Source organism: Glandiceps talaboti, chromosome 23 (genome assembly GCF_964340395.1).
Source record: "Glandiceps talaboti chromosome 23, keGlaTala1.1, whole genome shotgun sequence".
Lineage (NCBI taxonomy): Eukaryota > Metazoa > Hemichordata > Enteropneusta > Spengelidae > Glandiceps > Glandiceps talaboti.
This window is the reverse complement of record NC_135571.1, coordinates 6,750,778-6,764,782: the sequence shown is the minus strand read 5'-3', so window position 1 is coordinate 6,764,782 and position 14,005 is coordinate 6,750,778.

Below are 14,005 nucleotides of genomic sequence, written 5' to 3'. Positions count from 1 at the left end.
AAAAGAAGTATACATACTGACAAACACTAGACAATCCTACTTAACTTAACAAGAAAGGCTAGGAGATTGTAAGAGTACTTAAAAGGGTTTGGTATTATAAAGTGACATGTATCAATGTGAATCGAACTGAGTAAGCAATGGCCATAGGGGTTGAATGTGTCTAAATTGATTGATTTAGATTCAATTTGGTATGTATGTATGTATGTATGTATGTATGTATGTATGTATGTATGTATGTATGTATGTATGTATGTATGTGTGTGTGTGTGTGTGTGTATGTATGTATGTATGTGTGTGTGTGTGTGTATGTATGTATGTATGTATGTATGTATGTATGTATGTATGTATGTATATATGCATGCATGCATGCAAGTATGTATGTATGTATGTATGTATGTATGTATGTCTCTGTTGCCACAGTTGGTGACTACAGATATACATTCTGTCATAGACTTGCCTCTTACAGGGAGAGAATTAATGTATAATTTTTATAATCTGCAGTTTCTATTCCTCGCTGTGGAACGTATGATGTACTACACATATTGACCACTAACTGCAATCTCCATATTAAAACATTCAATGTATTATCCAACTGACCCAGTAACCACGACACTGGTATGTAAGTCATTATAATCTATATAATAAGAGATTTTTCGCATTGAAATATAGGGATCTTGAAGTCGGCATTATATGCCTATCCTAAACCTAACTGAAGAAAAATTGGGGACATAATTGAATGCTGTGACCTATTTTTCAAGCACCATAGAACCAATGCAGACTCACGTTACGTGGCGACAAAACGACCAAAGTATATTTTATTGCTTTCAATCTGCTTGAGGTATAAGAAGTATTATATATAATGTATCATACAACATTTATAAGACCACGAACGTACACTGTTACATGATAGTCGCGTAAAACATAACTGCAGGTACTCAAGATGTACAGCCTGCACTTTGTTGCCTTGAATTCACAATATAGATATTAAATCTATCCACGCACTTATCATTCAGCTGTACAACTCTGTATGGTTAGAATGAGCACACGAGTCGTTTTCCTTTCAGTGTTAACGCTCCCCTATGGCACTAGCCTGATTACACGTATTCATCTAAACCATCGAAAGTCATAGAAGTAACGAAATATACGTGACTCTATCAATGGAAAGGTGGCTCAGTATCTCGTTTCCTCTCTGCTGAATTTCGAAAACTAAGTAGAATTTCCAAGACTGCAATTCCTTTTACAATACGATTTTTCGCAGTGATAGCTTATGCTTTCCAACAGTACTGTATTTGTGAAAGACATTATATCATTAAAAGAAGAGCCTGTTTCGTCTAGCATGACTCATCCATTACCACTTACATCTATCAGTGTTTTCGCACTCAGATGCTTCATCAGGCCAGTTGAAGCAGGAAACGCCGTTAGTCATATATATAAATTCTGTAAATGTTTGTATATTGGGCGCCAATATTTTTAAATAAAATGCACATCAAAACTATTGCCACAACTGTAATACTTTCTAGGTAAATGCAATAAAGCATTAAAGCAACACAGAGCCACTCTTAATGGTTACACCCATTTACTGTAATTTTCGAAAGTGATATATCAGCAGACAGCCTTTTATTACTATTGATCTCCAACCATTAGTCTGGTTCTTTCTACATTTCGATAACAAACCACGATATCATCAAAGTAACTCGCACAAATCCAAGAGCTGGGAAGGAAGTGATCTAAAAAGGTATATCTTTTTCTTTCTTTTTTTTTTACATCGGGTGCATTACTGTATTCAAAATTCCAATACATTTATACTCGGATAGGCATGACGATACACAGCAATGTCAATGTTCACTGTACATACCTAGGGCATGAAAGCAGTCATGTGAAAATTCGTTTAAGTATGTAGGCCCAGCTCTGTGGAATACTTAGGTCTTTGCAGGTCGCGAATGTAACTTCATGCTTGAATGAAAGGTATATATTCCCAAAGCTGCAAATTCTCATAACGTATTTACATCATTCTCTTTCTTTTTATACTTGACAATCAACATTGATTTCTCATAGTACCATTTGTTTACTATTTACTATTTTATTTGTCCATTTGTAACCTATGTGTTGTTTTTTCACGTTTTTTCCACTTGTTATTTAATAGCTGTCAGCTAAATGTGTCAGTTTTCAAACAGTTAAATAACTCAACTTATTGGCTAGACCTGGGTGATCCAATTTAATAAGACTTGGTGAATAACAAAACAACAAACAATATATTTACTGAAAATTGTTAAAAATACTAATAATCAGAAAGTCGCCGTGCCATTTAGAGGTCTTTTTTATTTTTATGTAGTATAGTAATCAGTTGAAATTCATTTGGGGGGATGGTTTGGGTGCGGACCCCCAAAATTTAGTGTGAAGTTACGGCTACAAAAATATGTTTACCTCAGATTATTCAATACTATTCGAGGGGAAGATATTGCGACAAAGGCAGTATATCTAACAAAGCTTTTTCAAAACCAATTCCAGGAGCAGCTATAAAGATAAGGGATAAAAAGCAATTTGTTTGAAATATTTATTGCCGTGTTTGACTGGTATGAAATGCTACTCCTGATGTACTTTTAAATTGACTTTTAATGTACAAGGCAGAATACTGTGAATCGTGAAATATATGGTATTTTATAGAGTAACAACAGACTACTACAATAAAACCAGACCATTACTCTTATCTTCCTATACCATCACTATTGACCATAAATCACTGTATGTTTACATGTTAACCTAGTGCAAGTGTCAAGGATAAACAGTCAAACGCTGTTACCTAGGAGAATAGGATTTTGACATCATCTTTGAACATATGACGTGATATTTGTTATTTATCTTTGAATGATAGAATTATGGTTAGCATTGTTGTGTACACGCAACATATGTTGTTATCCACTTTTGTACATATACAGGTGAATTTATGTGTTTCACGCTTGAGCGATCTTTAGACAAATAAATAGCTCTGTGCTGTACAGTAGCTTCTTATGAGTGTGCAAGAGTATTAAATTTAACATAGGCAATATATTTCTCCGTCTTATTGAGAGGCATTTCCCACCAAACACCAAGCTACATAAAATCTTCAACAAAGGAAATCTGAAGTTAGTTCCAGTTGCATGCCGTACATGTCGAGTATTGTGAAAGCACACAACATGTCAGTCAGTGCAGAACATACACAACAACCTAATTAATCCTGCAGCCGTAGAGATCGCAAACAGCGTCAACTCAACGGCAACTGCCTATCAACCAAAGTAATATACATGACACAAGTCACACCAGATAACAGCAACACAAAACTATAGTTTGGGCTAACAGAGAACACATTCAAACAGCTATTTTCAAACCACAAACACAAATCTCAATTTGCACAAACGTATTAACTATGAATAAGATCAGTCATGTATTAGCATCATTGACTCCATGCAAGTCAACTTTGCCATTTAATTATTTTTCAAGTTTTGGAGTCAGTAACCTCCAACCTTAAACAAATTACACTTCCAACAGAAAGAAGTCTAATTATTTTTGAAGGAGGAAGTATAGCAATGATGGTAACTATTGAAGAAACCATTAACAAGAAAATTACCTTGGGTTACCCTACTTTTAAAGTCAATAGCACAACAGAAGCCAATGTGAGCATGTAATTATTTTCAATGTTTGTAGTTGGTAATTTCCAGTTAAAGTTTTATTTAAGACTACAAAATATTTAAATGGCTTAAACAATTTTGCATGACCATAGTTTTAATGAAAATATAAAAATAAAATAAATAAGAATATAAATATTTAAATATTGATTCAATAAATAAATATCTATAAACAAATAAAACTTCTCGTTGTTCCTATATACCCATGATTTAGATTCATATGCAACCCCGTCTTAGTTTTTAGAAAAGGAAGTTAGTTATACGTTTTGTCATCAGGTCTTCTTAGGAAGAGCAATATGTCATTATTCGCACTCTACTAGTATCGCTGTCAAACAAAATTGATGGATTGCCAACATATCTACTTCACATGTAAAACTATGAGTACTCGAAAATGTACCATACTCAAAAGAACAAGCTGTGTAAATCAATCTCCGGTGTCCAAAGTGATTGAATGTAACACAAATCACAAGATCTGGTATGGAATTAGAATCTGTGTTAATCCGAAACAAATACATCATAAAAATAATATTCATGTGCTTAAAACTTCTGTCAGGAATATAAAAATAATGTTCATATGTTTATCACTTCTGTCAGGATTATATAACTAATTCAGAGTATTTAAATCTTAAGTGACATTTCAGACTTTATTTAGTCAATGTCAGTCCTTATTAGGTAAACATACGAAGTTAACACACACATATAGGCATGAATGGAAAATTTAATGATGTTTGCTAATCAAACTCAATTTAACCATTATATAATAAAATAGGAGACTAGATTATTGCCCTATAAATAATGTACTAAGACAGAATAGTGAATCATTAACTGTACATGTATATAATATGTTAGAAATAGAGGCTGTCTATATTAGCAAAGTGGAATCTCAAACTGTGGAGGTTATAGACATGATGATATACACAAAGGTATACTAAGGAGATAGGTAATTTGTAACATGTCGACTACAGGATATTGTTTCCTCTTGAACCATGCTTTAAATTCAAGACTCGTACATATAAGCCTTATATGTGTTCTATCAAACCAACGATATTGAAACTGTCTTTTATGATTTCATCCACTATGTTGTTAAATCTTCGTTGCCATAGTTTTAAGTCACACGAGGGTCATTTTAATACCAGCTACAACCTTAACACTTGTGATATCGAATTAAACTGTTGGATATATTCCTAGGACTAATTATATACATGTATATACTCGACAACTAGATATCATTCCCAAGTACAGTGTTTGTGTTCATGCAGCTGGGAAAATATGAGTGAAATACAGGGATTTTAGTCATAACGACCATAATGAAAAATCCATATATCATGAGTATTTTCCGGCTGAATGAAGACAAATATTGGAGAATAATATAATTATATCTGCGACAGCTAAATTGAAGACAAAATTGGAAAATAATTTCGATTAAGAAATGTTTTGGGCACATATTTCGAGTAAAGCAGAACCAATGATGTAAACACGCGTTGTTGTGATGTAGAAGAAGTGTATAAATCAGGTATTTTTGTTTGAACGTGTGCAACTTAAGGTTTGTATGCGGTGTGAATTTTTATCATTTCTGTGTCACTTGAGTTTGATAAGGAAAGCTATTTGCACCATATAACTTATCATTTATCAGTACGTATAACGAATTCACCACCTAAGCACGTCGTAAAAATAACGAACATTCGATTTCTTGGTCGACACAATGACTTCCGGTCCATGTGCTACATGTGCCTTATTTACATGCGCACATGAGCATATGCCGACCTTCTTGTTCAATTGTGACCCCCTAGCATAAGGTAAAATGTTAATGCATGAAATACTGGTGACATGGTAATGCTATTGAATATTATTTAGATTTGTTCAACGAAACACATTTGAACTCTGGCATATTACGTCATCGACTTGAGATAATTACATGAATTACATGTATTATGAGAGCTAAACGTACTTACATTTGATTAGAGTGACTGTGTTGCCATAGCAACAACTCTATGAATGACAGGATAGTGTTTTGATATCCTTTTAACTATATCTGAAATTAAAAGGTATTTGCTAAAATACAACATATAGAAAGCAAATATATATCAACGCACATTTTATTCTATAAATATAAGCTTATGCATTAACGCTGAAAAAAATCGTTTTTAACATTTATAGTGAATATTAAGGTATTTCAACTCATTGTTCGGCTCATTACTAGAACTGACCGCTTTCACTATTTGTATAAATTCAGTTCAAGGAAAGCTAGTATAAGTGCATTTTGTGTGTCTAGAACATGTACAAGAACAAATCTGACCCTATGTACCTCGAAAGCATTTCGTAGATTCTGCCTTTCTAGTATTGCATTTTTATGCAATGAGTGAGACTTTCTTATTGATCCTCACATATTGTTAGAGGTTCCATGGCTTCCTTCAAGTATTAGAAGTAACCTTTATTAACGGAATGATACTTGAATCTCACAGGGAAAATAATAGATATCTCAGATCACATCTATATAAAAAATGTCTTATGATTCAGATTTGATTAAACTTGTAATTGGAAGTTGAGAAATAGAAGTATTTCCAAATCGACCCCATTTCCAAAAATCTAGGTTTGCGCCAATCATTTTTCTGATGGAAATAGTGACATGTTTTAAGTGTAAGTAAATTACATTTTACCTGCAATCACATTGCACAAATGTATTTACTTGTACTACGATGGCCGCAACAATTGAATCATCAAAGTATGGTGTGTTTGTGGCACACATTAGGGTAAAGAGTACACAACTTACGATGTCGAGTCAGCAAGGATTTTCCATTCCATTGATGTTGTTGAAATGTCGAGCAGTTTCCCGACAAAATAATTCTGACGACATATTTTGCTTTACAGAAAAGTTTTGATTATGCACTTTTTTTGACCAATGTCATATTGGTAATTTCGTCTTCTAAAACTATAAATGGAGACCAATATTTTGGTGAAAACGTCATAGCAATTTCCATCAAAAACCAGGTTATCTTCCTTCTTCGTAAATTTTCAAATATGTTCATGCTAATTAAATATTCGATCCTGCAAATTTTGACCAAATTAATATTGATTTTCTAAAGATATGAATCGGGATCTATACTTTGGTGTATATGTTGTCGCATTTCCTTCCTATATCATGTTATATCCTTGTAAACATTCGATTAAGTATAATTTTATTTTCGATTCAAAATAATATTAATTGTTCTCAATAATGAATCGATACTGTTATATTTTAGTGAAAATATTATCAAAATTTCCCTAGAAAAACAATTCGTCTGTTGATACACTTTGCTTCTTATGCAAATTTCGATTCCGACAATAACAATTTTGACCAAAATCCATCAACATTATTGTCATGCAATATGTTGGTTCTCAACAAATTTCCAATTCTTCAAATTCTATTTTCTATTATATTCACATTGATTTTTTTAAATATAAAAATAGGATTACCGAGGCATATAATTTGTTGAAATGTCGTACTTTCCACCACAATTATGCTGATGAAATATTTTTATCGTAGTAAATTATCGATTCTATGTAACTTTATTTTCGACCCAAATCATATCGATTATTCTAAAAGAATAAACTGAAATCTAGATTTTGGTGAAAATATTGCATTTCCCTCCAAAATCAGCGACGACATTTTTTAATCCAAGTAAAATCTGGATTCTGCATAATTTATTTTTTGACCCAAATAATATTGACGTTTCTAAAGAATGAACTCAGTCCAGAGTTTGGTGAAAATGTTTCCTCAGTTCGAAGTACTTTGTTTTATAAAGCATGAATGAAATAAGCAGACGACCGATCCGTGGCATTTAGGATCAGATATCATTCTGATACCCACATTCGTATCACTAAGGTAATTTCGCGCGCACAATACAACTTTAGAATACAGAGTGAAAAGAAGAAAACTCGATATACGGATTACTTTACATTCAATGCCATGAATAAATTGATTTATTTTTTTTGCACGAGGAGCATTTGCCATTGGGAGTAGCTCTGCTTGCTGTTGAGAGTTTGGAAAGGCCTTTTGAAATCAATAACTATAGACAGATTCGAATGTCAAAATCAATCCTTGGCCAGTTTGTTTTCCTTCTTCTGAATATATGCAACAAAGCATTGGACAAAACATCACAGAAGCCATAAGCCCCCATTATTTTTAAGCTACAAGGCAAGTGCATTTTTCTTCAAATTGCGAATTGCCAAAAGATCGAACATTCACGCAGTAGTGTAAAAATGATACTAATAGCAACTTGTAGCAATTGACGAGCAAAAACGAGCATATCTAGTGAGAAATGTTTGATGATTTTTTTCCCGCGGGTGTGTAGGTTGGTCTCTCTCCCTCCTCATATACGATATACCTTAACTAGCATTGATTACAGTTGAAAAATGTAAAAAAAAAAAAGGAATGAACTAAACATTTTTAGCTGTAGGGATGTATACCAATTTTCCTTTTAAATGGACACTTGTCTGTGTATTACCCATCGGCGATACTCAGAAAATGTCCCTTTCTACCCATCGGCGATACTCAGAAAATGTCCCTTTCTACCCATCGGCGATACTCAGAAAATGTCCCTTTTTAATCATAAAAGAATGTAATGAAAGGAACCCGTCAATATCGTGCTTAACAATCCGAAAAAGAAAAATCTTCATTTTTATAGGGATTTGGAGAAACACTATAGACACGAGAGAATCCTCTTTTGCGTAATTTATGTATTTTTTACTCACGCGCATGTGTCTGTATAGATGTATCCTACCGTATATATACAGGCTTAACAATTGATTAAGTCGATATGCCTCAGTGAGTTAAACAACAAACGCAATTCAATTCCCTTTATAGAACAAAAAGACCCGACTAATGACCCAGAGTTGTGTAGGCATATTGCCCATATAAATAAAGCACTAATGGGGTGTAGTCTGCCACCTCGATTGCTCTAAAGTCACATAAATCATTGTTCAACTTTGGTGATGTCTACATTGTCTGAAAGCATCGGACAGCAAAAGGGATCAAAACGTACTAAAATAGACAACGTTTATAGGTCACACGACCATGCTTTTAACACGTTCATACACAACTATAGAAACGCGTATTAGGCATGCGTCATCCCGAGCGTAAAAAATTGTCGTCAAAATAATTGGAGGGAAGTTTAATTATATATCACATCAGACACGAGATACAATTTTATGTAAACAAATACCAATCGTTCAGGACAAATGTCTCTAGTTTCACCCTTTTTGATTGGGCATATCTCTGATATGCCCAATATTATGAAAATCCGTTGCACAAAATGTAATAATGCGGGCGAAATGTCCTGTCAAGTTGTCAAACTGTTTCATGTTAGACAAAACACGACAATCCCAAACTGCACGATTGCTTATCAGGCGTGTACGAAATGCCTGTGAAATTCAATATTTTACCTCGTGTTCGATTGAATGGTAAATAGTTCATGTCTACCTACGTTTTACAGGGAAGCCGACCTCTCAATGTGTCCTTGGAATTATCACTGGCGTTGTAGTCTGAGCTGCCTTCTCAGCAAGCTGTCAGTCTGCGATGTTTATCTCTACGCAGTCTTCGATTGTCTCACGGAGAGCGCCTCGTCCTCGTCATATCCTTGTAGTGTCCCTAGCGGCTGAGTCAATTTAATCATGGAGGCGAGATTACAGTGTTGCGGGTATTTTTTATTCGTGTGTATATTATGTCCACAAAAGGCCTGTCAGCTTCAATAGCGTGATGCAAATTAATAAACACCGTGTTACGATCTTGAGTCGAACGTGAACAAACGAGACGACAGATAATTGGACGCGTTAGTCAAACATTATTGTCTGTAGGTCAATAAGGTATGTCGATGATCTTATACATCGGCGGTTGACGAGCATACACGAAAATTATCTTTCCAAAGTACGGTTGACAACCTGTCGACCGCAATACACTTATTTGCGTTATAAAAGTGAAATTAACCCGCATATAAAAATGTGACTGAAATAGCTCGATGCTCTTTTACAGATTCGTAACAATGACTAAGGCAAATTTATGCATTTAAATGTACGGTTTAAAAACAAATTCTAGAATTCCGGTTTGCTGTCATTTTTTCCGCCTTATGATTTAATATCCCAGATTTAAATTAACTACCTATCCGCTGTCATGTTTTTTTGTGTGTTTATAGCCCTATTTCTTATTATGGAAATTGTTTTTTGAGAAAACAATTTACATTTGTCTGTCAGAGCTATAGAAAACTGTAGTCAATAACAAAAGAATCATTTTATGTAATCAGCATCATTTCCAATACTCAAAGAAAATGTTACACTAATGTTAGAACCCGGGTTGAATGTCGGGCCTTTAAGACTTTTGACCAAAACTCACATTTGTTATGCTTGATTTACAATAGCAATTACAGAATCATTTTGAGCTGTCAGTGTTGGATTCTGAGTTTGATAAATATTTATCCTTTGGCGCCCATTTTGTCGACATTTGTATCTGAGAACAGACATAGATTTAGTACTCAATTTAGTATGACTAGACTTTCAATTGGTTGATTTCGGCTATGTCCTCTCAATACTCGAATAGATATTTGAATAGAATCAAATATCTTGCTTCAATGAAACGTTGACCAGAAACGGGCCGAAAAGTCTTACTGGATTTTGAATCTGCCCAGTGGACGGTTTCAGATGACGTCTATGTCGTCACCACTAATCTCAATCACTGGGTAGGGTAGAGTAGAGTACAGTAGAGTGGAGTAGAAAGGTCGTACTGACTTTTAAATCTACCCACGGTTTCAGATGACGTCTATGGCGTCACCACTAATCTCAATCACTGGGTAGAGTAGAGTACAGGAGAGTGGAATGTAGTGGAGTGGCGTGGAGTGGAGTGGAGTAGAAAAGTCGTACTGACTTTTAAATCTACCCACGGTTTCAGATGATGTCCAGTACAGGTACAGTACATGGAGTGGAGTGGAGTGGAGTGGGGTGTGTGGGGTGGGGTGGGGTGGGGTGGAGTGGAGTGGAGTGGAGTGGAGTAGAGTGGAGTAGAGTAGAGTAGAGTAGAGTAGAGTAGAGTAGAGTAGAGTAGAGTAGAGTAGAGTAGAGTAGAGTAGAGCTCTGCGAAGTTAACATAGAGAGGGAGCAACCAATGACAAGGGGAATCATTTCATGATGGACTTAGACCTATCTAAGTGGATTAGAGCCTTACATTCAATCATAATCTAATTGTATGATTGAATATAGAACCATTTCCAGTTGCACAAATGTCGAAGTTAATGCCAAAATCAATGGAGCAAATGGTCTAGGCTGTAGACTGCATACATATATATAGGTGGTAATGAATTTTGAATAATTTATATTCGTTTTCTAAAATAACAAATTCATTACCCACCTCTGCTGATTTGCATATTTGAATTTTATTATTCTCTTGGGAAATTTATTTGGTAGTCAATCTTGCGTGTCTCTAATATAGTACATATTGACAAAGGATATGATTTAGGATGTTGATATATAACCTAATTTCTTTTTGATATCATATATTATGTTTATAGACTATATCATTGGAGGATTTTGTCAGTTTTACGAGTTGTTTCAATCAACGTTGTATCCGGAAGGATTTCTTTGATGGCAAGTGTTATTAATTATCGTAATGATATTTTAACACGTGTAGTTGTTCTTTTACAGTGTAATCGGAGTAACCTTAGTGTTTCAAAGATAGACACATCTCAGCTCCAGAGTAACTATAACAGAGACGTCACACACACACACACACACACACACACACACACACACACACACACACACACACACACACATATATATATACACACACACAGCATGATCATTTGAAATTTCAAATTGAAAAATAAGCATTTTGCTCTTCTTTTTACAGTGCAATAGAAAAAGGTTTCTGATGAAATTATTACATATAAAGTTTATTTAGAATTTCAATTGTTTACTTTCCTACTGTCATGTCAAGCAGCATGAGTACTTATTTGCATCAGACATCTGAACTATGTGCGGTATCTATACAATTGATTATTTTGCAGTTGAAGATATCTGATTCTGTTTGGGAAACGTCATGTCCCATAAGTGAAACGCTAAGCTAACTCCAATTTTCCTGTAATTTGCTGCTGCCTACATCTTACAGCTAGAAGCTGTGTGTTTACAATAAATCAAGCTGACTTAAATCAAAACGTAGCTAGTATCAACACAAATCTTATCATTGTAATTTGTTATCTGGCTCGATATATATATCAATACTGCTTCTTTTCATTGTCTGGCGTAGGAAAAAATCTCAACATTGTTATAATTTACTCAATGTGTGAACGACGATTATATCGACAGATCGTCGCCAATCATATACATTATAATAACATTTACGCCCGTCAGTGATGTCAACGGATTAAAATGTAACAATTTTACCTCAATATTTGTTATGTCAGATGATAATTTATTTCACTATTGTAAGATATCTGTCATGTCAAACGATAATATATTGCAATGGTAATAAAAATTTTGTCAGGCTAGACGATGAGATTTATAGTGTTTGTAAAATGTCACTAAATCGTAGTAATTATAATACGATTTGTGTCGAACCAGTATACGTAGACGACGTGTTTCAACTTAATTTGCTTGAATCCCTAGGGAGCTTGCGAACCCACCATCTTGAATATGCTGCATCATGGGAACTCTGATGATAAGGTCTACTAAAGAAAATTGTGTGGTTCCGATTACGCTCAATTTTATAATAGGAGGGGTAGGTAGATTTTTTATTTTATCATATTTAATTTTTTTTCTGTGTGAGTGTCTAGTTCAGGTTTTCCATTGTTTTCCAAATGATCTATGTGTTGTTTATTTCTTCCTATCAGATGTAAAGCCATTACAGATTAGAAGAACAATTTTGTATTGTCTTTTTTAAGTTGATGGCAATTCTGCATCCACTACTCGCGAAACTTCACAATTTTTGCGACTTACTATTTTTTTCTGTAATACGTAAAAAAAGTTTAGGGTCGCCAGTGAAAAGCTAGGTGGGGTCGGGTAACCAAACAATTATTTTTTAGGTCTAAATACTAATCAATTAGTATTGTAAACAATTGTATTACATTACTTGTAACCACAAATAATCTAGTTATGGTTACCCTGGCCTTTGTAGAAGATTAGGTATTACAATAACTACAGATAATATTCAAGTACAATGTTAATGTTTATGTATGCCTTCTATGATTTTACTGTCTTCGGGTATTTTTTCTAGAACAGTTGGTTGTATAATAGGGATTTCTTTTCAGTAAGTAGAATATTATGAGTGACTTTTAAATATGTAGCAAAATTGATGACCTAAAAATGCATATGTCAGCATGTCTCCTTTAATAACGTCCACAGGCGGTATATTTTACATTATAATATTATAATATATTTTGCATATATGTGGCATCAGTGTACATATTTTTTATTGTACATGTCATTACACAAGGTCTGAAGAACAAGCACGTACACGTGACAAGCAAGCACAATCACGTGATAGACTTGCTGCATCATCTGTAATTTCGTAGTATAAGTTCGCATGCTAAACCACCATTCACCTTGAAAGAGGTTGGTCTTATACATACTTAATACACCGGTCAAGGAATCATCATTTTACCTCGTAACAATTCATGCTTTCTAAACGCATCACACACGTCCAATGCTCTTGTCCACACAAAAAGATGTTCTTTCAATCACAAGGTCAGCTAGTTAATACTGAGGACATGTTCGTCAGTTACAGCTACGGAAAAGTATTTCAACCTTAAGATCATCGCCCTCTCTGGTGACTTATAAGATTTCTTCGTTTCTCAATATTCAATATGCGTGAAGGTGTTTCAAGTTAATCTAATGATATATTTAATTCATTAGATTCCGTTTTGCATTGAAGTTTGTACCTAGGGAAATAAGTATTAAAAAGACAAGCTGACATTGACACAGTTCCTAATCAAATGTATTATGTAAATTTGTATTCACTGTGTATTCAGATAAAATCTAATTTCTTGTTTCAAATTAACCCAAACCCCTACATCATTCACCATATCATTGCTAGAAATGCATTCAATTATTATTCATAAATTAGGCTCGTTCGCATATATTTGTTTTGGCGAAATCATTGTGAACACATTGCACGTACCATAAAGCTTAGAAGTATATTCATTGCAATATTATAATTTGCTGAATTTAATATAATATACTTAATATACTTAACATATACTTGATATACTCAATATATAGTTAATATACTTTCCCATATGTACATCACACTCTTGCGATTCGCAGTGTTGGGGCTATTGTAAACTAGAGTCGATAGAATAACACAGGCAAGACAACATTTGAAA